General features: G+C 42.8%; 1 protein-coding gene across 1 annotated transcript in view; it reads right to left on the reverse strand.

Annotated features, from left to right (window-relative positions):
- RPS6KC1 (ribosomal protein S6 kinase C1) overlaps window positions 1–23,255 on the reverse strand; it is a 388,511-nt gene that overhangs the window by 10,126 nt on the left and 355,130 nt on the right. The window contains exon 20 of the transcript XR_012122859.1: window positions 2,700–2,988. The gene's annotated coding sequence lies outside the window, so the exon portion shown is untranslated. The remainder of the gene's footprint in view (window positions 1–2,699; window positions 2,989–23,255) is intronic.

Raw genomic sequence — 23,255 nt, forward strand, 5'->3', positions numbered from 1 at the left:
GCTTTCCCAGAAATGGAATCTTTTTATTTTGGAGCACTTCATTCAATATTTTATTTATTTATTTTTCAAGTCTCCTCCCTGTGTTTATTCCTTTTTTTTTTTTAAGCAAATGTACATCCCAGTGGCTCAACAGTCCCCATCCCCCTCCCTCTGCCCTCACCCACTCCCCTCCCTCTTGGTAACCACTAATCACTTCTCATTGCCTATGAATCTAATGTTGTTTTGTTCCTTCTGTTTTGCTTTGTTTTTATATTTCACAAATAAGTGAAATCATATTTGTCTTTCTCTGCCTTGCTTGTTAGCAAGCATAATGCCCTCTAGATCCATCCATGTTGTTGCAAATGGCAGGATTTCTTTTCTTTTTATGGCTGAATAATATTCCATTGTGTATAGGTACCACATCTTCTTTTATCCATTCATCCATTGATGGACACTTAGGTTGCTTCCATTTCTTGGCTATTGCAAATAGTGTGGCGATCAACATAGGGGTGCATATATCTTTTTGAATCAGGGATTTTGTTTTCTTCAGGTAAATTCCTAGGAGTGGAATGACTGGGTCAAATGGTACAGAAATGGAATCTTTAACCAGCCAACCATGAATCACCTGATTAGCACTAGTTGGGTCATCTGCCTGATAGGCCCCTGCAATCCTATAAGGAAAGTAAATTTGCAATAACTGGTCTGCTTTTTGCCTAGTATTCCCTCCTTGTTCCCTCTCCCTCGTGCCCATATACGTCTCATATTTGTACAACCCCTTGGAGCTCCCTTCTATCTGCTAGACTGCAGGCTGCCCAATTCAAATTTATTTTTGCTCAAGTAAACTCATAATTCTTAATATGGCTCAGTTTATATTTTAAGACTATTAACCACAGTTCTGTTGATTTCTCAAGCCTCTCCATTTACTTAAAGAAATTTATAAAAACTCATCTTTTAACCCCTTCCCTGCTTCAGTACAAGTTTGTCAGAGAATAAATTGTCAATGAGTCTGAGAGTCCTTCATGCTTTTCCACAGCTTGAAATGAGATGCAAGCTGGAATTAACTGGGGTTGGCAGGACTAGAAATTGGACGTAGCCTCTTAGTTCCAGGGGCATGAAGTCTTCCCAGTTTGGCTTCCTAATTTGGTTTGAAATAAATTTCTGGAATGTCAAACATCCCCATATTCAAAGGTAAGTATATGTATATATTCCAAAGTGAAATAAAAATGGTTTTGGATTACCTGCCATTTTTCTATTACTTGTGATATAGTTCCCTTCACTTAGTGCCTGTGATTAAGAATTAACATCGCACCTCAAATACAATGAATGGGAAAAGTAACAGAGGGGAAAGCCTTTCAAAATAGCCTAAAATAGAAGCAATTTGTCCATGTCTAATTTGTTGGGCAAAAGGACTTTCACCTGTTAGGAGACGGTAATCTAGTTTGAGGTCTTGAAAGATAACAAATGACATGTTCTCTTTTTTCATAATTGTTGACTTTTAATGGCATTACAAGGGCATATTAGCTATTCCAACTAGAGGCAATTTAATGAAATGTATGCATACTGGTGTCATTGATATGTTAATGCTGGAAATGAAATATAAACTTCTGGGGAAACAAATGCCAGAGAAGGCAGGTACCAATACACTCTGTTCCCCAAGTCACATAGCACTGGGCTCTAGAGAGGAAAAACCTGGGACCCATCCTCCCTCCCTGTGACTTACAGGCTGTGCTCAGGGGGCTCCAGTAGACGAAGATGGGAAGATGATCAGCTGGGATCTCCACTGTCTGAAACCACCACCGAAGGGAGCAGATCCCACTGCCTGGGATTTACCCCACCATCCTCAACCCCAGTCTTTGTGCTCATTTGTCCCCCCACAAAAACGAAAAAGCACAAAGTTCATCTTAACCAAAACCTTCCCTGATTAACCCCATCCAGGTTGGTCCCTCCACTTGGGCTCCACATTGTACAGTTTCTGCTCATGTTGATGTGTTGCTTCCAAGAACACGATTTGCAGACACATCGTTCCAGATCATTTCATCTGAGTATTTCTGTATTCATTTGAGAAATCAGGTGCCTGGAACTTTTCCCTTTCATTTGGGAATTCAGGTATAAAGTCAATTTTCTATAATTGTTTATGGCTTTATTCCCAGAAGGGGAACTATTGGATGACATTTCCATCAGAGATGAAAACTGACCAGCCATTTTGCTTAAGTATTGTTTAGTCCCTGGAATTCCGATTCAGTGGGTACAATTCATATTGATTCCTCCCATATGTTCCTTCATCAATTCCCAGTATCTCAGCTTCCTTCCTTTGCCCCTTTATCAGTAGGCTCTAGGCACACAGACATCTACTCAGGGGCAATCAGTTCCACTGCCAATATGGAGTTTCACACTAGCACATACAAAGTAAAAACAAAAGTCTAAAGGAGACTAGTAAAGAAGACAGGTTTTGACTCATTTCCTTAAGGAAATGTGGCCTGCTTTCTATCACATTTGTGGACAGGTGTCCTCCAGTCTGTAGACAGGACACATGGTCACTTACTTTCACGGCTGACCGGCATTTTCACATATGAAACCAGTGACCTGCCTGTTAGAGAAAACCAGAGCCCTTTCATTTGTATCTCTACTCCAAAATCTCAAAAGGAAGAATCCTAAGACTATGAATGAGAAAAACAGCGTTGCTGATGATACAGATACATAAGGGAGACACGAGGCCCTACCTGGAGCCGACTGCAAGGGCTTAGAGCAACAGGAAAAGCTGATGGTGGTTTTAGCTTGTATTCAGTTCTCCACATGAGGAAGCAGGAAGCATGGACAATGACAAGCAGAAGAGGTAACGTCGGTTCATCCCCTGCTCTTGGCCATCTTCTGGTGCCGCCATGGACTCCGTCTCAGTTAGGGTTACGTTGGCACCCCAGAACTGGTAAGCCTTCATTGCAGCCACACCCAGAGGACTGTGTCTGGAGTGTGTTCCGCGTGCACCAGATCTCACCACCAAGACCATGTGCTCTGAGGGGAGAGACAGTCTCATTCAGCTTTTGTTCCCACAGTTAACCAAAACAGAATCGATAAATACTTTTTCAATAAATAATGATCCATCTAAAACCTTAACTTTTAAAGGACTAGGTTTGTTACTTACCTTGTGAGATATCTCAAAGTAGAACTAGTAAAAACTATTAAATAAGAATTAGTGAGCACTTCTCTAGACCAGGAAGTGGGAAGTCAGTCAGAATCTGGGTTAGGTGGAAGCTGAGGCGCAGAGGGGGTGGTGGGGGGGCAATAGCAAGGAGAATGAAGCTCCCTTCCAGTCCTCCCCACTCCACCTTCTGGGCATCCTCCTATCCCAAGTCTGACCCCAAGCCCCTCATCACCATGAAAAGCTGAAAAGCAAAAGATCTCTTCTTCTTCTTCTTAGAAGAGAAAGGATGGTCCCTAATGTATGACTTCAGTACAGGCAGTAGTGGGGTGAAAGTGGTGGGAGAAGGGACAGGGGTTGAACCCTGGGAATCATTTGTTATCAGAGTGGATAGGGTCTAGAAGGTTCTCTTAATCCAACTTTCATATTTAAAAGATGAGAAAAAAAGAGGTTCAGAGAGAGTAAAAGACTGACCCCAGGCCATAGAGTTGATCCTGGGCAAAATAGGGATTTGAATCCAGGTATCCTGACCCCTGGTTCTATATTTTGAACTACCTAAGTCAGTTAACTATATCTCTTTATAAAAATGATATTAATAATAGGAATGAGCATCTAGAGTTAATCCGTGAAAAGCTAGAGACCCACTGATTGAGTTTTTTAAAACCCCTGTAACCTGTCTATGAGAGATGCAGAGTGGCAAGGAAAGCTGAGACAACGGGACGGTGACATGAAGTGCTAGCAAGGATGTAGAGGGCACTGCAGGGGGGAGGTAAACTGGCACCACCACTGCAGAGAACTAGTCAGCAGTACCTGGTAAAGCTAAAGATGCAAGCCTGCTTCAAGCCAGTATTCCACGTCTAGGTACAGAAACTGTCGTACACATGCCTAAGAACAAATATTCATGAGTGTAAATTACAGTAGAAACAACAATCAAAAGGTAGCCCTGTCAGAGGTCAGAGGTTCCCCAGGACACAGACTCTGAGCCAGCTATCTGTGTGCAAAGAGCTTTGAGCAGAGCTCCTGGAGGGACACCTGCGAAAGCACAAGAGGATGTGGGCGGAGGCAGAAGTTGGGCTGCACTGCAGTGAGAACCCAGCACGCAACCAATCCTACAGAGAGTTCTGGAGTGAGATTGCCCCTCAAAGTTATACCAAACTGAAGCAAGATGTTCAGGCCTTTGTCCCTCTCATCAACCAGTCACTGGACACAAGCTGCCTGGGAAGGGGTGTGACGTTGGGTGGGCAGCTCCATTTGGCTGAGGGCAATGAACAAGGAATGACTTGGCTAGGACCCATTAGCAGCCACATTCCCTGCATCAAACAAAGGAATGTCCTGGTCCCAAAAGAAGAATGGGGAGGCATACCATGGCATCTGCTGTAGCACCCTCTTCCCCAAAAAATAGACAGCCAGAAACTTAAACACATTTCTGAAAAAAGGCTAGGATAAAAGAAAAAAGAAAGGTGCAAATAACAAACTATTTAGAAATGAACAACCAGTAGAAAACAGCATACCCTAAATGAATCCTAAGAAAAATTATCTAGTTGATAATATTGTAACAACTTTGTATGGTGATAGATGGTAACTAGATTTATTGTGGTGACTATATCATAATGTATATCAATATCAAATCACTATGTTGTACACCTGAAACTTATACAATATCATATGTCAATTATTCTTCAATAAAAAAATGAAAGAAGAAGAGAAAATCTATGGCCTCAATACATTTGATAGAAAATAAAATTACTGATAATTGAATTAACTAAAACCTAGAAAACTAGAAATAAACTAAATAAAGCAGGGAAAAATTAATGAAGATAAGCCCAGAAATGAATGAAAGAATTTTTTTCAAGCATTGATCAATACAACTAAGTGATAAGTCTTTGAAAAAGCCAAAAAAATTGGCTGACTGAATCTGATCAAGGAAGAAAGCTGCAAATGGATGCAAAAGAGTATTTAACCATTTGTAGAATTTTTTAATTAGAAGAGAATACTGTATTCAATGCTACACCAATAAATTTGAAGGCTAGACTTGAAAGGAGGATTTGTGGGAAAGTATAAATTATTACAGTCTCAAGAAGAAATATAAACATTAATGGACCAATAGTCTTTGGGAAAATTCTACAAAACATTCCAGCATACCAAATGCTACATAGAACAGGAAAAGATGGAAAGCTACTGAATTCATTTTATGAAGCTAAAAAACTCCAATACCAAAACTGGACATGTACAACACAAGCAAATAAAACTATAAGCCAGTATCACCTGTGAACAAATGCGTGAAAGTCGTAAAATATTAGCAATTTATTAGCAGCATATTTAAAAAATAAATATAATCCTCATAATCAAGATAGTTTTATCTACAAGCATAGGATGACTCCAGCTTTAAATATTTCTTAATGTAACCCATTGCCTTAATATATTAAAGGGAAAAATAAAAATAATTATTTCAATAGATGCCCCCCAAAAAGCAATACCCATTTATAATGTTGTTATTGGAATGGCCTACAGAGGATTAAATGAAGCCCAACACAGGCTAGTCTCCTGTTTGTTATCTCTGACTTCATCTTTCTCTAGCTCACTGCATAAAGGAGATAGAGAATAGCATTAATGCCACAGTAACTGAAATTTAGGAGATAGATTAAAAAAAAAAAGAGTCCAAAAAGTCTGCATTAACTTTCACCTCAAGGATCTGTCCAACTCCTGAAGGCAAGACCTCACAGGGACTTGCCACTGGGAGGCAAAGAACTGAGCAGAAGCCGTACACTGGGAAGATGTTGAGACACAGGTCCAACCACAGTGAATAATGGGTGAAAACCTCAGGCTTTCAGTACTATAGTTTTACAGAATTTTACTATGGAGTAAACCAAGGGAAACATGCCCAGGATCCCTCTGTACTATTTCTTACATCTGCATGCAAACCTAGGATGACCCCAAAATAAAAAGTGTCATTCTAAAAAACTAACACAAAAAGAAATGCCTCCAAATAAGTCAAAGCTGGGAAAAGCTGAGCAAATTTATCATCAGCACTTCTGGACCACAGGATACAGCAAAGGTAGTTCTCCAGGCTAACAGTGATCCCAGTGGAAGCGCAGAGGTGCAAGAAGGAATAAACAATTGCAGAAAAGATAAATATGTGGGTAAACATAAAAGGCATTTTAAAGCAAGAATATTAACAATGCCCCAAATAGCAAACACACACACATACCACCAACACCACCAATATGTATATCCTGAGTACATCTCTAGAGAAACACCCAGCACAACGAGAAAGGAGGCATGTATAAGGCTTTGCAACTTTGTTAACAATAGCAACAATTATATATATATATATACACACACACAAAATGAGAAACTATGCAGTAGTTAAAAAGAGTGGGGTTACATCTAATTGTGCTAACATGAAAAGAGTTTTTAAAAAGCAAGTAACTCAAATATATATACAGAATGTTACCATGTACATAAAACATAATTTTCTAGAGTGTGTATGCATGCATATATAAAACACTTTGAGCACTTACTGTATGTCAGACATTGTTATAAGTACTTTACACAAACATGTACTTATAAAACCTTATGAAATAGCTACTGTTATTGTCCCCATTTTTGCAGAGGCAGAAACTGAGCATAGAGTTAAGTCACATGCCTAAATCATTCAGCTGGTGAGTGACTGGGCTGGAATTCAAATACAAGCAAATGGGCACCAGAGTTGCACATATCCCTCCAATAAAGCCTGGGGCAAAGGGCTCAAAGGTTGCCCTCCAAAATTTTAACAGTAGTTACCGCTAGCCAGGAAAATGTGTTTCAGGTGGTAGTACAGGAGAACTTTAGCTTTGCTCTACTCTAATGCTTTACAAGAATAAACTGATGTATTGTTCAGGAATTTTTAAATAACAACTAAAATTTTAAAGGCAAGTTAATGAACCTACTAGAAACAAAGTTTGGAATGAAGAGTAAAAGTTTAATCAGTGGTGGACCTGATTCTATATCCAGAATCCCATCTCTACATAGAAACATATGAATCTATACCCACAAAAAAAGCAATGTGTAACATGCTTTTAGGAAGTACACTTATTGTTAGAAAAATAGCTCATCGAGTAAGAGATAAAATGTTCACAGAAGTTGAAAAGTCACAAGACAGGAATATAGAGGAAGCCAAGAGTCTTACAAATATTTTCATATTTCTGAATTTAGGGACTCACATGGGTCTCAGGCTATTCATGAGCTGACTGCATTAGAACACATACAAACCCAACACATAAGTTCTTGACCCAATTGTTCCTTGTAGTGAATGTACAGATATTAAATTTAAATAATCCTATCCCCATATCACTTACTAATATATCCAGAGTTCTCCACTTGCTGGTTCTTCTGCACTCAAAAAGGGATTAAGCAGCCTCCTACTTAACCGGAAGCATACCTAGGGACTAGGCGATGAGCTGAACTCTGAGGAGATGAATGGTTGCAGAACTGAGTTGTCCAGTCAACTATGTATAACCAGCTAAGGCAAAAAGGTCAAGGTGAAAGGCAGTCTCTTTCTGCTCAGTGTGCAAAGGATGCCTGGGAAGCCCCTAAGTTAATAGAGGCAGAAGATCTCTGGAAGGGGTTCATCAGCTTCGCATGCCAGGAGCCTTCCTTGGATGGCCAACAATGAAAGCAAATCAGAGGAGTGGATCGGTCCTGGTCTAAAATCCCCAGAGAGCACACGTCCGCCAACTGGCGAGAGGCCCTGGGCTGCTCAGGGTGGTGTAGAGCTGGGAGTTTCTCACTCAGAGCTCAGGGCTCCAGCAGGCAAAGCCCTGGATCAGAAACAGACAGCTGGAGAGGACAGAGCAATCACATCAAAGAATCTCAGGGCTGGATGAGACCTTTAGAAGTCATTTAACTCTGCCCCTCCAGCCCTCACAGATTGGGACAACCTTCCCGCCCCACCCCACTTCTGTTACTGTGACTTATTTTAAAGGAAACATTCTACAACCTCCCTCTATAAGTCAGCAAGTTATCCCTGAGCTCTAACTAAATTCTCCTTGGGGTATTTTGAAATTTTTCTGCCCCTAGGGGAGTTAGAGATGAAATACAAGGTCCCAAAAATATATCAACGAACTTCCTTCAGCTTTAAGAAACTATATACAAGATTGTGTCCTTATAAAACAGGTAAGTTGTAGGACAAGGGGTAGGTAGAGAAGAGATGATACATTTGAATGTTAGGAAAGAGGTTTATTTGTAAAATAGAATTATTTCATGGTTCTTTAAAGTAAATTATCATGGTGTATTTAAGTGATCATTCACAGAATTGCAACTGCTTCACAGAAAATTTTGACAAATTGGAAGTCCCAAATAGACAAATCACTGATGCCCACTGCCTACCTATAAATCACAAAAATGCATGAATTCACAGGATTAGCACTCCCCAAACCACCTGGCTGGACCATGAGGCTTATTGGAGTCTCCATGTGGCAGATAGGAGAGGGAACAGGGGGCCTAGTAGGTAGGCCAGCAGTCGGAATTGGAATAGCCAAAGAAAAGATGATGAATGAAGATACATTCAGGACAGACATCAGAATCAAAAACATCAGTTGCCAGACAGGTGGTATCATTATGCTTCTTGGAAGGCTTATCCAGAATGAGGCAGGACATAGCCAGGGGCTGGGGCAGGAGGCAGGTCCAACCTCCACAATTAAAGAGAGCCGGGCCTCCAGAGCAAAGGAGACCAAGGCAGAAGGCCAACAAGAAGACATCCTGTCCGGGAGGCGCACTGCGTGCCAAGTTCCGAGCACAGAATTAATTCCAAATACCACATACTGGTAGGAATGGGGCACCTATTCTATATTCAGACTTGGTTCTCATTGGCTATAGATTTGCCAATGGCAGATGCTTGGAGGGGTTACAGCAGGTGGTGGCAGTTGTAAGGGACCCATTGTGAAAAAATGTTATCATCAAGTAGCAAATAGTCTCATAGACATAGATTGTATGTTGGAGATTATTTTGTTCAGTGAGTTTTGGACTTTGGGGTGAGACCTATCTGTAGGTCAGCTACAATTAGCAGCTCTCAACCCACCAGTTTTGGTTAGGTTTTGTTGAGTAAAGACTAGAATGGCATGGCCTGGCATGGAGTGAAGTGGTATGACAATGGAATGAAACCAAATGCATTACATTTAATAAGGCTGGGCATTGTTTCATGGAAATTTATTTGAGGGGTATGTGTGTGAGAGAGACAGAGGGGGGCAGAGATAGAGAGAGATAATGTGATGTAAAAATAATTTCCACTATAAGTCACAGTTTTAAAAAAGTTATAAAGTCACTGAATGAATCAACCCCTTCTGTTTTACAGGTAAGTAAATTAAGGCCCAACAAGGGGAAGGGACCATAGAAGGAATATCCTAGTCTGACTCCATCAGCCACCCCTACCTACAAAAACCATGCTCTCCAAACAAACAAAACACTCAGGACACGTGACAAATTTATTTCTATGAATACTCAATAATTATCAAATTAAATTATGTTTTTGTTGTACTTTTAACAAATTGTGCTAATTGAAAAGAACAAAACTGCAGAAAAAATAGGACTTTCTCAGAAAAATCTCAGCTATTTGGTTGTTAACTATAGCATATAACCTCTTAATACAGTGACAATACCCAATACTTAGCTACTTCATCTTCTCTTATTCTCCCCAAACCCTCTGGTTTTCCCCTATACTGCCTTGGACTGAAGGTGTGATCTGTACCCCTTAACAAGTCACAGTCCTTACCCAGTGTGATTCTTGGAGTGAGGCTGGTGGGAGGTAGAGAAGGTATTCCTATCCCCAGTGTATAGGTGATGAATTTAAGCTCATAAAAATGAAATGACTTTCCAATATCTCACCTCTAAGAAAAGTGCAAAGTTACCATGAGTCCAGTGTTAATTCTATTCGTTATTATATTAGGATACAGGGAGGAGACAGAATCTACACAGTAGTTTGAACAAGGAAAGCTTAACATAAAGAATTACAAATAGTAACCAGGCATTAACTACTAAATGGGTAAAGAGAACTCTGAAATGAAGGGACTGCAGGCATAGGTGCAGATACAGGCAGCAGCTGTCTCCAGGGTAGAGGCAGAGCATCTAGGCAAGCAACTCCACCCCAGGGCTGAGGCCAGAGCTCTTGGGAAGGATGTGACTGTGGCCCACTGCATGGAGGAGAGGCTGGGGTGCTGCGTGCCAGGCAGCAGGGCAGAACCAGACCTGCTGGGAGTGAGAAGGTACCAGGGAAGTTCCCCCCAATGCTACCCACTGGGATGCCAGTGAAACTCACTGGCGGGTGAGCACCTGGATGACCCCCAAGTCACTGGTCACATGACAGGATCAGGAAGAAACACACCAGAACCAGGAAGAGAAGACCTGCCTCCTGCAGTGCTCTTTCAGTGCCCCCTACTGGCAAGGGCAGTATTGTACCAGCAAGCAGAGAAAAAAAATGTTGGCATATGCAGCTCCAGCACCACAGAGTAGGGCAAAGAAGGCTAGACTTGGAGTTGCAAGACAATGAATCAATAACTGGGTACACTTATCAGTCCAGATGTGAGTGGTGTGTGATAAATACAGGCATACCTTGTTTTATTGAGCTTTGCTTTATTGCCCTTTAAAGATACTGCATTTTTTTTACAAATTGAAGGTTTGTGGCAACCCTGTATTGGGCAAATCTGTGGGGGCCATTACTTGAACAGCATTTGCTCACTTTATGTCTCTGTGTCACATTTGGTAATTCTCAAGTTATTTCAAACTTTTTTATTACTGTTTGTTGTGGTGATCTGTGATCAATGATTTTTGATGTTACCATTGTAACTGTGTTGGGGCACCATGAACCACACCAGTTAAAGACAGTAAACTTAATAAATGTGTGTGTTATGACCACTCCACCAACCAGCTGCTGCCCATCTCTCTCCCTCTCTTCCAGCCTCTCTATTCCCTGAGACACAACAGTATTGAAATTAAACCAGTTAATAACTCTGCAGTGGCCTCAAAGTGTTCAGATGAAAGACACATGTCTCTCACTTTAAATCAAAAGCTAGAAATAACTAAGCTTAGTGAGGAAGACATGTTGAAAGCCTAGACAGGCTGAAAGCTTGGCCTCTTGCACCAAACAGTTAGCCTAGTTGTGAATGCAAAGGAAAAGTCCTTGAAGGAAATTAAAAGCACTACTCCAGTGAACACATGAATGATAAGAAAGCTAAACAGACTTATTGCTGATATGGAGAAAGTTTTCGTGCCTGGATAGACAAAGTTCCACAATGTTCCTTTAAGCCAGAGCCTAACCCAAAACAAAGCCCTAACTCCTTTCAATTCTATGAAGGCTGAGAGGTGAGGAAGCTGCAGAAATGTTGGAAGCTAACAGAGGTTGTTCGTGAGGTTTCAGGAAACAAGCAGTCTACATAACATAAAAGTGCAAGAAGCAGCCAGTGCTGATGGACAAACTACAGCAAGTTGTCCAGAAGATCTAGCTAAGATCATTAGTGAAGGCAGCCACACTAAACAACAGATTTTCAATGGAGATGAAACAGCCTTTTATTGGAAAGAGATGCTATCCAAGACTTTGATAGCTATTGAGAAGTCAATGCCTGCCTTCAAAGTTTCAAAGGACTGGCTGACTCTCTTATTAGGGGCTAATGCAGCTGGTGACTTAAAGTTGAAGCCTGTGTTCACTGACCATTCTGAAAATCCTAGGGCCATTAAGCATGATGCTAATCTATTCTGCCTGTGCTCTAGAGATGGAACAACACAGTCTGATGACAGCACATCTGTTTACAACATGGTTTACTGAACATTTTAAGCCCACTGTTGAGACCCATTGCTCCTTTCAAAATATTACTGCCAATTACCAATGCACCTGGTCACCCAAGAGCTCTGACAGAGATGTACAATAAGATTAATGCTTTCATGCCTGCAAACAACATCCATTTTACAGCCCATGGATCAAGGAGTCATTTTGACTTTCAGTCTCCTTATTGAAGACATACATTTTGTAAAGCTATAGCTGCCATAGAGAGTGATTCTTGTGATGGATCTGGACAAATTCAATTGGAAACCATCTGGAGAAGATTCACCATCCTAGATGCTACTAAAACAGTCATGATTTATGGGAAGAGGTCAAAATATCAACATTCACAGAATCTTGAAGCAGTCGATTCCAACCCTCATGGATGACTTTGAAGTGTTCAAGACTTCAGTGGAGGAAGTAACTGCAAATGTAGTGGAAATAGCAAAAGAACTACAACTAGAAGTGGAGTCTAAAGATGGGACTGAATTGTTTCAATCTCATGGAAAACCTGAATGGATGTGGAGTTGCTTCTTATGGATGAACAAAGGAAGTGGTTTTTTGAGATGGAATCTACTCCTGGTGAAGACGCTGTAAAGAATATTGACATGACAAGAAAGGATTTAGAACAGTACATCAACTTAGTTGATAAAGCAGTGGCAGAGTTTGAGAGAACTGACTCCAATTTAGAAAGAAGTTCTACTGTGAGTAAAATGCTATCAAACAGCATTACAGAGAAATCACTCATGAAAGGAAGAGTCAGTCAATGAGGCAAACGCATTGTTGTCTTATTTTAAGAAAAGCCGACATTGAGCACCCACCACCCAGGCAGTCAAAGGCTGTCAACATTGATGCAACACCCTCCATCAGCAGAAAAATTATGACTCACTGGAAGCTCAGGTGACGGCATTTTTTTTTAGCGATAAAGTATTTAGAATTGAGTTACTTACATTGTTTTTCTAGACCTAATGCTATTGCACACTTCACAGACCACAGTATAATGTAAACGTGACTTTTATATAGACAGGGAAACCAAAGAATCCATTTGGCTTGCCTTACTGGGATATTCACTCTGTTGCAGTGGTCCGGAACTGAGCCATCAGTACCTCCCAGGTATGTCTGTAGAAGCACACCTGTGACTTCTTAGAAAGGCAATTTGTAGATGGTCATTTCTTTAGAATTTGAGGATTGCATCTCTGTAGTAAGGGAAGAGGGTGTTTCCCTTTGCGTGATGACATCATGAGGTGTCATAAAAGTATAAAGCATCGAATATATAAGAATAATAGGATAATAACAACATATATATATATTAGATTCTAATATATACAAATTACAGAATAAGCGACCCCTGAGGAGAAGGTGGAGAGGGTGATGAGAGAGGGATGCCCAGAGCAGCAGGGGCTTCATGGGTATTTGTTATAATATTCCAGTCTATGCCTTTTTGAATGTCTGAAATGTTTCATGGTAAAGACAAGTGAACAAAATAAGTATAAATAAAACTTCTGAAGACACAATGAGACAAACATTTAGAATTGCTTCCTAGAACTGAGCAACTTTCTTTAATATCTTTTTCTTATGTAGTTTTCTCTTCCTTGAATTTTCGCTTTAAAATTCTTTTTCCTCAAGGTTCTCTCCTGAGCCTTTTTCTCCACTTACTCTCCACTCTGCCTGCATGATGTTATCCAAAGCCAGGTCTTCCTTCTCCACATGAATGTATCTAAATTTTACATTTCTTGCCTGGATAGGCTCCTGAGCTAGAACCCCATTCACTCAACTGTTTCTTTGACATCTCATTTTGGACAGGCCTCAGGTACCTGAAATTCCTCAGGTCCAGACTGAACTCAGGATCTTTCTCCAACACCTACCCTGCCTTTTGTCTCCTACCTTGGTAGCTGACATCATGAGATACCAACTGCTCAAACAAGAAATCCAGGCACTGTCTTTAATGTTTTCTGAGTCTGCAGATACAGTCACCAAGTTCTGTCAAGTCCACTTTTTAGTGTTTCCTAACACTAAAAAACATTAACACCATTAGCATAAGGAGCTCCCTCTGCCTAGAACGCTCTCCACCCCACCCCTGATCACCTGCTTTTCAGATCGCAGGTGAGATTTCATCTCCCCTGTCCCCCCAAGAACTCCCCATTAGGCATCCCTACCAGGCGATCCTGTCATGCCCTGCTCCTGTCTCATCACACCGGTATCCTTGTAACACCTGGTTATTGTCTGTGGCCTGTGTAAGCTCCATCAGAAGAGGATGTCACAATTCTACCCCCAGGCCCCCTGGCAGAGTGCCTGGCACATAGAAGATACTTCATGACTATGAAATAAGCAAATCAGTTCATAAATTGCCTCTCTTTACCATCAGAAAGTAGAAATGAGTCAAGATATTGTGGTCTACCCAGAGGTGCTGAATGGATGAAATAAATAAGAAGAAATGGCCCCAAGATAGAATGACGGGGCGACAGCCAGCTCAGTGACTGGCTCAAGCCACTATGTGTGGATTACTTTTGTCACGTTCTCTTACCCAGGTTGATTTCCCTTCCATCCCAGAATGGTACTGGGGTGCTATCCTCACCATCCATCTCTGGGCCTACTGAAAATGCTAGTGTTAGTCACTCCAGCAAAACAGAAACAGCCAGGTAAGTTTACCCAGGTGAGTCACACAAGGCATTCCGAAGGCAAGCAGCCATCAGCACTGGATCAGCCCTTCACGCGTGCCGATAACTGGGATCTGTCTGCTTATGTGCTTTTAATCCCTGGCCATGGGATGTGGCCAGCCTGGGAGGAGAGGGGTCCAGCAAAACAGGAGAGGGCAGGACAGAGGCTGCTGCTTCTGAGGTCCCTGCCCTGTGAGGAGGGCAGTGGAAGGACAGTGCTGGTCACTCAACAGCCTCTGAGACCTCTGGTTCAAGGCCCAATGAGGAACTCCTGTGTACCAAATTCTTCCACTGTGCCTCCCAAGCCAGAGGAAAAATGAGCTAACAGCCATTCTAGCTGGGTGCTAGAAGCTCACCCCAAGAAGCAATGAGAATTTGAATAGCAAGTACATTGTCCTCAGAGAGAAAAGAAGAAAGGCAAAAAAGTGTATGCCAATTTACAAAATTTAATTAGGAAGATAAGACTTGGGGAGTGGGGGGTGCAAAATTGGGTTGAGGTTCCTTTTTTTTTTTTCCTTTTCTAGTTATGAGCTCAGGAAAAGGAGTGAGAGACATAATTTAAGCACAGAATTAATATCTTCTAATAATCTTAGACAAAACCCGACTCCGGTTTGCTTTGGTTTGTAAATTAGCTCATGATTAAAGAGTCTCTTCGGTCGCATGCCATTGTCTTCCCAGGCCTGTTTGCTGAATGCTGCCCTGACCTGAACACCCTTGTAGCTCAAGTACAAGATTCGAGAGCGCGAGGGAACAATTATTATAAAGTGAAGTACTTGCAGTTTTGCTGCAAAATCAATGAACTTTTCAAGTGATTTTTATCATATTTTGCAGCTGTTCTGTTAGCTTTTGAGTGGTTATCATACTGTCAGCCCTGGTGTTTTTAAAGAGCCTTATTCATCTGGAGGCCTCCCCTTCTGGAAGAGTAGCTAGCCCACCCTGGCTGGAGAGCTGGGCCACTAGAGAGGGGATTCCAGGGGCTAGCACAAGGGGAGGACAGCATCTGGGTGTGGTTTCCATGCCTCTCACCTTTTCTCACTTTTAGCCATTCTAGGCCTGGCTCCCCTTTAGAGAGAAGTCCATCTTGCACCCTCAAACATCACAAGCTAATGGAGATGGCAGTACATGAAGAAGTCAGCCAGCCTCTGTGTTGCCAGTGGGAACATGGAGTCTGTGGGACTCTCCCAAGAGTATCCAGCCTACTAGAAAACCAGGTCTTAATGATGAAAAGTCAGCGTGGGCTCAGGGGCCATGTGCAACTCTCTCCACCTGCTTTATGGGAGACCCAGAGAGAGTCCAAGAGACAGCAGGGCAGCCAAGGTCAGCACTGGCTGAGCAGAAGGGGGAGGAAAGACCATCCCTGCAACCTTCCCATCAGATGCACTGGTAGACTCAACCTTGTCCCTCAGGCATGAGTTGAGCAAAATCAACAGGAATGTGCTTAAAACATATTTGTTTCATTTTCTCACAGTCACTGAGAATCCAGGTGACCCACATAAAATACTGAAGCTTCAATATACAGGCTTACTTAAAATGACTCTAAAATGGACCTATTTCATAATACTAAATAACACTATATTTAGTTGTGATACTGAATTAGTGAGCAATCTGAAAATATGCCCACTGTCCTCTTCTCCCCTCTTTGTTCTGAATTCAGTACTGTTACTCCAATAGTAGACCCAGAACTGGTGGTTAAATTTCACCCGGGGGTGAGCAGAGGTGAGGGCTCTGTGAATGTGGAGTAGGTGAATATTTTCTCCAATAAACTTGCCCTTGATAAACCCAGTGGATGTGATCAATGACCAGTTAACCAATAAATATTTCTGAACCATTTTCTATGAGCTCAGCATAGACATAAATTCTATACTGGGATTTACTAATTATGGAATTAAGGATAAAAGTTAATTCCTTATAGCAGGAGTCAATTGTTAAGGATTGACCTACATGGCATGCACTCTGACGTGGACCTTGAATGTCCTTCAGGAGAAGTCAAATTTAGATAAATGAAGGAGGGGAGAACAATTCATGGTAGGCAATAAGCCCAAGAAAAGGTGGGGTTGGTAGAAGCAAGAATAAGAACCCACCTGGGTTATTTTTAAAACCTACATGAGTTAGGTAGAGTAGGCGAAGCACAGGCAAAGGATTGTAATTCTACCTGATTTAATTCCACTTGGAGGGTAACTTAGGAAGGGACTTTATTATGATTATCCCCAAATAAATGTCTACAAGCTCAGTTATTGCTTGTTATTACTGTCTTTTAACCTGCTAGCTCTGAGAAAAACCAAAGGTAAACCAGGGAACTCTTGCCGAGAATTGGTTGGTTGGTAGAAAAAAATTGACCAACATAATAATACACACCTTTTGAGTTCTTTCTGCATTGTAGGTGCTATGCTAAGCACTTGGCTTTCTCCATCTCATTTAATCCTGACAGCCACTCCCAATAAGATGGGCACTGTTATTAGCTCTAAGGAAGAGGAACCTGAGGTGCAGAGGGGGTAAGTGGCTTGCTCAAGGTCAAACAGCTGGGTGAGAGCAGGATTCGGAGCTAGCTGAGGTGTGGAAATCCTGCTTTTATACCATGGTTTTTGAAGTGGTACTGCTGGCTGCAAACATCTGACCTTTGGCAAAGTAAGAGTTTGACAAAAACACTGTCTTTTCTAAGACCTCAAGTCAATCAATATTCCATTTGTTCAAGCAGCATGAACATGGACATCTACATTCTGCTGAGCACTAGATGGAAAGGAATCCAAAGGCCCAGAAAGGGAGAGCAAGAAAGACAGGCCGACTAACTGATCCCTTAGAGCTTGGGCATTTAGAGTTGATTCCCTGGAGGAGAAAGAATCAATCTATGTCTTGAAGTTAGAGTAAGATTTGGAAGAAAAATAGAAAGAGAGCAAAGGAGAATAATAGCATAAGCTAAGACGTGGGAGTCCTAATATACACATCATTTTCAAGGATCAGTGGATAGATAGAATGATCTGGCTGAAGTATAGTAACAGGAAATAATAAAAAATGCTGAGATGGTAACAGTTAAGCCAAACATAGCAAATTTCAATGTTCAGCTAAAGTAGAGAGATATCTTGCAGACATTGGTAGGCCACTAAAGGAGATGAATTTGTGCATAAGTTAGTAAAGTCTGTGTTAGAAATAGATTGCTAAGAACAGATTTGCCAAGTGGAGAGAGGGCCAGAGATTGCAAGAATCTGGACCATGGTGTGTCTCATCTCTATCACCCATGACCCCCAGCACATTGCCTGGGGCAGTGATGGTGCTCAATGGACGTTTGATGAATGAATCAATGGATCAATGCATTGACAAATGGTCTCAGACAGAAGCTTAGTGTTTCTTCATTTATCAAGGTCATTAAATAAGCCTGGTCACTAAAGACTTAAATATGCTTATTTTTCCCTTTCTTTTCTTCTGTTTGATGACTGCACAGAAATTCGAAATGCCTTGATTCCTGCCATAGCATAGATTGGAAAAGGAGAGATAGGTAGACGCTCAGTCTTCTAATAGAATAGAATGGCTAATGGCTGCAAGGATTAGGGTGACTGGTTCCTGTTCTCCCTCTGAATTTGGGGCAGGGATGGGGAGATAGGTCTGCAAGGGAGAGAGCAGGGCAATAGGTTTTATGTGCACAAAAATCATATTTTACATAAAGCCTGGAATGATTGCTGAACAGTAGTAGGAGGAGAGAAGTTTCTCACAGAACTCACCACTGCCCATGAAACACTCTTCCGAGAGCCAGCGACAGCACAGAGGCAGGAACTCACAGAGCTTCGAGGCAGACGACCCTGGTCAACACACAAAGAAGCCCAAGCAAGTCTCTGCCCAGAACAAGAGAAGCCTCCTATGGGGTGGGAAACAAATACTGATCATAGAGGTGGGGAACACAGTCACTGGGTTCAAGAACCCAGGAATCCAAAAGGAAGTTGGGCAATGAGTAGAAGCTAATTTAGTAGTTGCTATGGACTAAACCATCCCCCACCCAAAAAAAATTAAAACCATATGGTAAAGCCCTAACTCCACTATGACTATATTTGGAGATAGGGCCTTTAATGAAGTGACTAAGGTTAAATGAGGTCCTAAGTGTGGGGCCCTAATCCCATAGGCCTGAGGTCCTTACAAGGAGAGGAAGAGACACCAGGGCTGCACATGCACAAGGAGAGGCCGTAAGGGGACACAGCCACAAGGTGGCCTTCTGCAAGCCAAGGGGAGGGGCCTCAGGAGAAACCAGCCCTGCCAGAACCTTGATCTTTGATTTCCAGTCTCTAGAGCTGCGAGAAATACATTTCTGTTGTTAAAGCCCCGCTAGTCTGCAGTGTTATGTTGTGGCAGCCTTGGGAAGCTAATACAGTAGCATATTGAGATTCTGCAGGAAGAGATGCAATCCATCCCTAAGTGAGTATTGGGCTGGGGTGGTGGGACCAGCACCCAAAACAACTTGGCTGGAAGCCGTAGCAGAGCCATAGGAAGAGCCTCCATTTCCTCACAAAAATTCTGACCTGAAGACAGATTAAAAGTTTCAAGCCACACAGGAAAGATCCTGTGAGGAGAGCCTCACAGAAAGAGAAGATGACAAGCTACAAAGGCCATCTGTGATGGTTTATATAAGGAAACTGCTTCCAATATTGTCCAATCACCAAGACTTCCTGAGTTGAGGCCACTGGGATTTCTATAGGGAGCCTTAGTCCAAAACACAGCAGCAATGAACCCTGGGGGTCAGGGACGAAAATCAATACACACAGTGCCTTTGAAAGCTCAAGATGTTCTATAAAAGCTTTGAGCAAGGACAAGAAAAAATAGAGTTCCTTTGGGTCTAGAGTTTTTTTTTTTTTCCAGGAGATGGGGATTGAAAAGTCACATTCTCTATGTGAAGGATCAGAGAAAACCTTGAAAATCCCAGTATCCTAGAGGATTCACAGAGTCTCAAGAAGAAGCAGGGACGTGTGTTCTGGCCTGTGTGGACATCAGGGTGGCACAAGGCTCCCCGCAGGTACTGGGACAGTGTCTCTGAGGTCAGCAGAGCTGCCCCCACTATAGGGACCCACCCCAGGCACAAGGCTCTGTCTCAGGACACAGCAACTTGTGTCGGGGGAAATAAAAACAAAAATAAAATGAGGCCTACACTTCTTGTGGTTCCTGGCCTAGTTTCAGAAGGTTCAAACTTCCACGTGCCTAGGAATCATCGTGGGGTTTGCTGAAAACACAAATCCCCGGTATCCGGCCCTGAGAGGCTCTGCTCTAGTAATCGAGGGGAGCGCTTCTCGAGCTCTCTCTGGTGAACGGTCAGGTTTTATTTTCACTCCATCGTTAGACAGATACTTTTGTAAAATACAATACAAATGAACTTTCAGAAGAGTTAAATTTTAAAGAACACATAATACAATCCCTAATTTGTTTCATATCAGATTCGATGGATGTAAAATCACTCTGCCAAACTGATATAAAAGTTTCTAAATACTTGCCTTTAACGTGTGTTCTCTTGTTGAGGACTGGTCATAAAAGAGTCTAGGAGCCGGCAGCCATGAGTCAGAGAATCACATTCAGAGTTTGTTCCAGAGGACGGCCCGTTATCAACATGCCACCCACTCCACACCCTGCCCGCTAAGCCTATGCTGGCCAGTACAGTAGCCACTAGCCACATGTGGCTCCTGGGCACTTGAAAGGTGGCCAGTGCAGATGGAGATGGGCCATAAGTATAACACATAGGCTAGGTTTCAAAGACTTAGTGGGAAAAACAAAGAATGTAAAACATCTAGTAATTTTCATTTTGGTTATATTTTGAAATGATATTTTGGATATTAGTACCTGTTCCTATTTTTAATATGGCTATTAGAAAATTTTAAATTGCTTATGAGGATTGTATTATATGTGCACTGGGCAGCCATGCTTATAAGGGCTTTGTTTTCTCCTGTGCCCTCTCTTCTTCATATATATGGAGCATTTGCTCCGAGCTATGTGTAAACCAGACATATGCTTGCCCTCTGGGAGCTTGCTGACTAGTACACTCCCATCTCTGAGTTCCCACAGTGAGCATCCTGCTCTGTTAACAAACAGCACCTTGTATGTGACGTATCCAAATACCAAATAACGTGGAATGAAGCACAAGGCTTTGTTGAATCAGCAGCAGACCAAAAAGTAGGCAAAAAATAAAAATAATAGTGGAAGTAATAATATCAATAATGAATAAATGCTTGCCATGTGCCAGGTTCTATGCTTAGGACTTTGCATACATGACATACTTAATCCCTCATAATTTCTGCATGAGATAGCATGATGGTCAGTTTTACAGGCTATTGTAGCCAGTTACTTAGTCAAACACTAATCTAGGTGCTGCTATGAAGGTATTTTGTAGATGTGGTTCACATCTACAATCAGTTGACTTCAAGTAAAAATTACCCTAGGTTATGTGGGTGGGCCTCATCCAATAAACAGAAGGTCTTAAGAGTTAAAAACTGAAGTTTCCCAAAAAACAAATTCTGCTTCAAGGCTGCAGTGTCAGTTCCTGCCTCTGTTTTCAGCCTGCTGACCTGCCCGACAGACTTTGGACGTGGCTGCTCCCACACTTGTGTCAGCTAATTCCTTAAAATAAATTGTAGCCAATTTAAATTATTTCATATTCCTTGAAATAAATTGTCAGTTGATTCGTTAAAATGAATATACGTTTCCTCTCAGTTCTATTCCTCTGCAGAACCCTGGGGAGGCTTTGTTTTTTTCCATTGTATAGTTGTGATTTCGTGAATTTGCCAAATATCTCACAGCCAGTATGTGGCCGAGCTAGGCTGGGAACCCATCCGTCTGATTTGAATCCTATGTTTTCACCTGCTATGTTCACATGATCCCAGCAGGACAGCAGTGGACACAAGAGGCACGAGCATGGGACACTGAGGACTGTCCACGGAAGCTGCCCAGGGAGTGGGACACAGCACTGGCCACGGCCCTGGCTGGGCATCTGACTGCACAGGAGGGTGTCTGCTGCGGGTTAGAGGACGTTGTGCCATTCCAGAGACTCAGCCTCAGGGCCCAGAACCAAAGCTGGTCAGAGGAGAGAAACCCTTGCAGGTGTCAGTGAGAAGTGCCCCAAAAAGCCCAGTCAGGACCCTCGTGGGGCAGCAAGAGTCAATGTAATCACCTGATCTAGAAGGAGGGCTTGGACATCTCACTGTGCCCAGGAAGCCAGGAGGCTACCCTAGAATACAGAAGGGGACAGGGTCCACGTCCTGCCGCCTCCATGGTAGGGCACTGGTGGAGACCAGGGCTCCTGCATCTAACCGGCCTGAGCTATGGCATAAGAGGTTTGTCAATATTTTGGTCCTTGACTATCCTCTGGATTTGCATGTTCTGGAGAAATACTTGGCCCATCCTTCTGAATTCTTATTGTCTATGAACGGCAGGAGTCCTTCGGATGTAGCACAGCGCTCTGCACATAATAGAAGCTCAATAAATGTACATCAAAGGAAGGATCAAGGAGCATATGAATGAAGAGGCTATCCAGATGACCAATACTATACACAAAACATGTAAGCATAAAAGAAAAATCACCCCACATTTTATCTACGATCCATATACTTTCACTTAAAGAACTCCAAGTGGAGAATAGGAAAATCTGGGGTGTGGGCAAAGGCCTGCCTGGAAGCAGAGGAGCAAGCTGATGGCCAGCAGGCTCCCTGGGCAGCAGTGGAGACCCGTGAGGGGAAGGCGAGCGCAATGTGGTGGGCTGGAAGCTGCCGCGGAAAGTCGTGCAGGCCCTTGAAGCCCAGGCTCGCAAGTTTGGAGTGAGGCTCATTTCCACAGCACGTGCCTCTCCAGAAGGCTCCAAGAGGCAGCAGGGTCTGAGAGATAAAGCTCGAGTTTGGAAGCAGAAGACCTGGATGGCGTTTGTGCCACTTCTGGCTCACCCTCTGCCCGCCAAGGGTAGGAGGGGACGTCGGGGTAGAAAGGCCCAGCTTCCCCTCCACACAAGGCTTCTCGGTCTGGAAAAGGGAGATAACACCTCCCACTAGGAAAGGCTTGGGAGGGATTTGTGCGCCGTGAATGTGAGGGGCTACTGGGCACTCAGAGCCAGAAACAGGCCCCTCTGCAGCCAGCCTGCAGCAGAATTCTGCCTTCTGTCACTTTTCAGTACTGCTTTCCCAGGAGAAAGTGTGAGCCACAGTAACCAGGGTGTGGCATCCTAGGCCCAGATTCCTGCTTGCTATGTTCTGTTTTCCTGGTAAAGCACAGGCTGTCCTTCCCTCCAGGGAGTCTGTCCCTCAAGACTGGCAGCCACCTGACCTGCTGGGCACTTGCCTGTGCACTATTCCACTGCCCTTCCCTCCTGCAGGAGCCTGCAACCCATCAGCATTTCTCCCTGGACGGCCCTCCCGACACATAAGTGACACATAACACAAGAAGGGCAGTTCCATAGAGAAAAATATACCAAACTGGGCGGAGTGTGGAACCATCAGGCTCGGGAGTAGCGATGAGATTCTGGTTCTTACAGCCTCGATGAGTTTGTCCACCGAGTGTATTTCACAAGCCTGTGCTCATCCCATTAACCCCAGAGTGGGCACAATGCCCACTCCTTTCCTGGGCTCAGCTTCCCACAGAGGAAGAGTCCCACACAACAGTACAGTTGTACTGGAGGGGGCACAGGCCATGACAGCTTATGGACAGAGAAAAGGAGTCCTAATCGTCACCTCGCTTTAACTTAGCA

This window comes from Manis javanica, chromosome 11, assembly GCF_040802235.1.
Source record: "Manis javanica isolate MJ-LG chromosome 11, MJ_LKY, whole genome shotgun sequence".
NCBI classification, from domain to species: domain Eukaryota; kingdom Metazoa; phylum Chordata; class Mammalia; order Pholidota; family Manidae; genus Manis; species Manis javanica.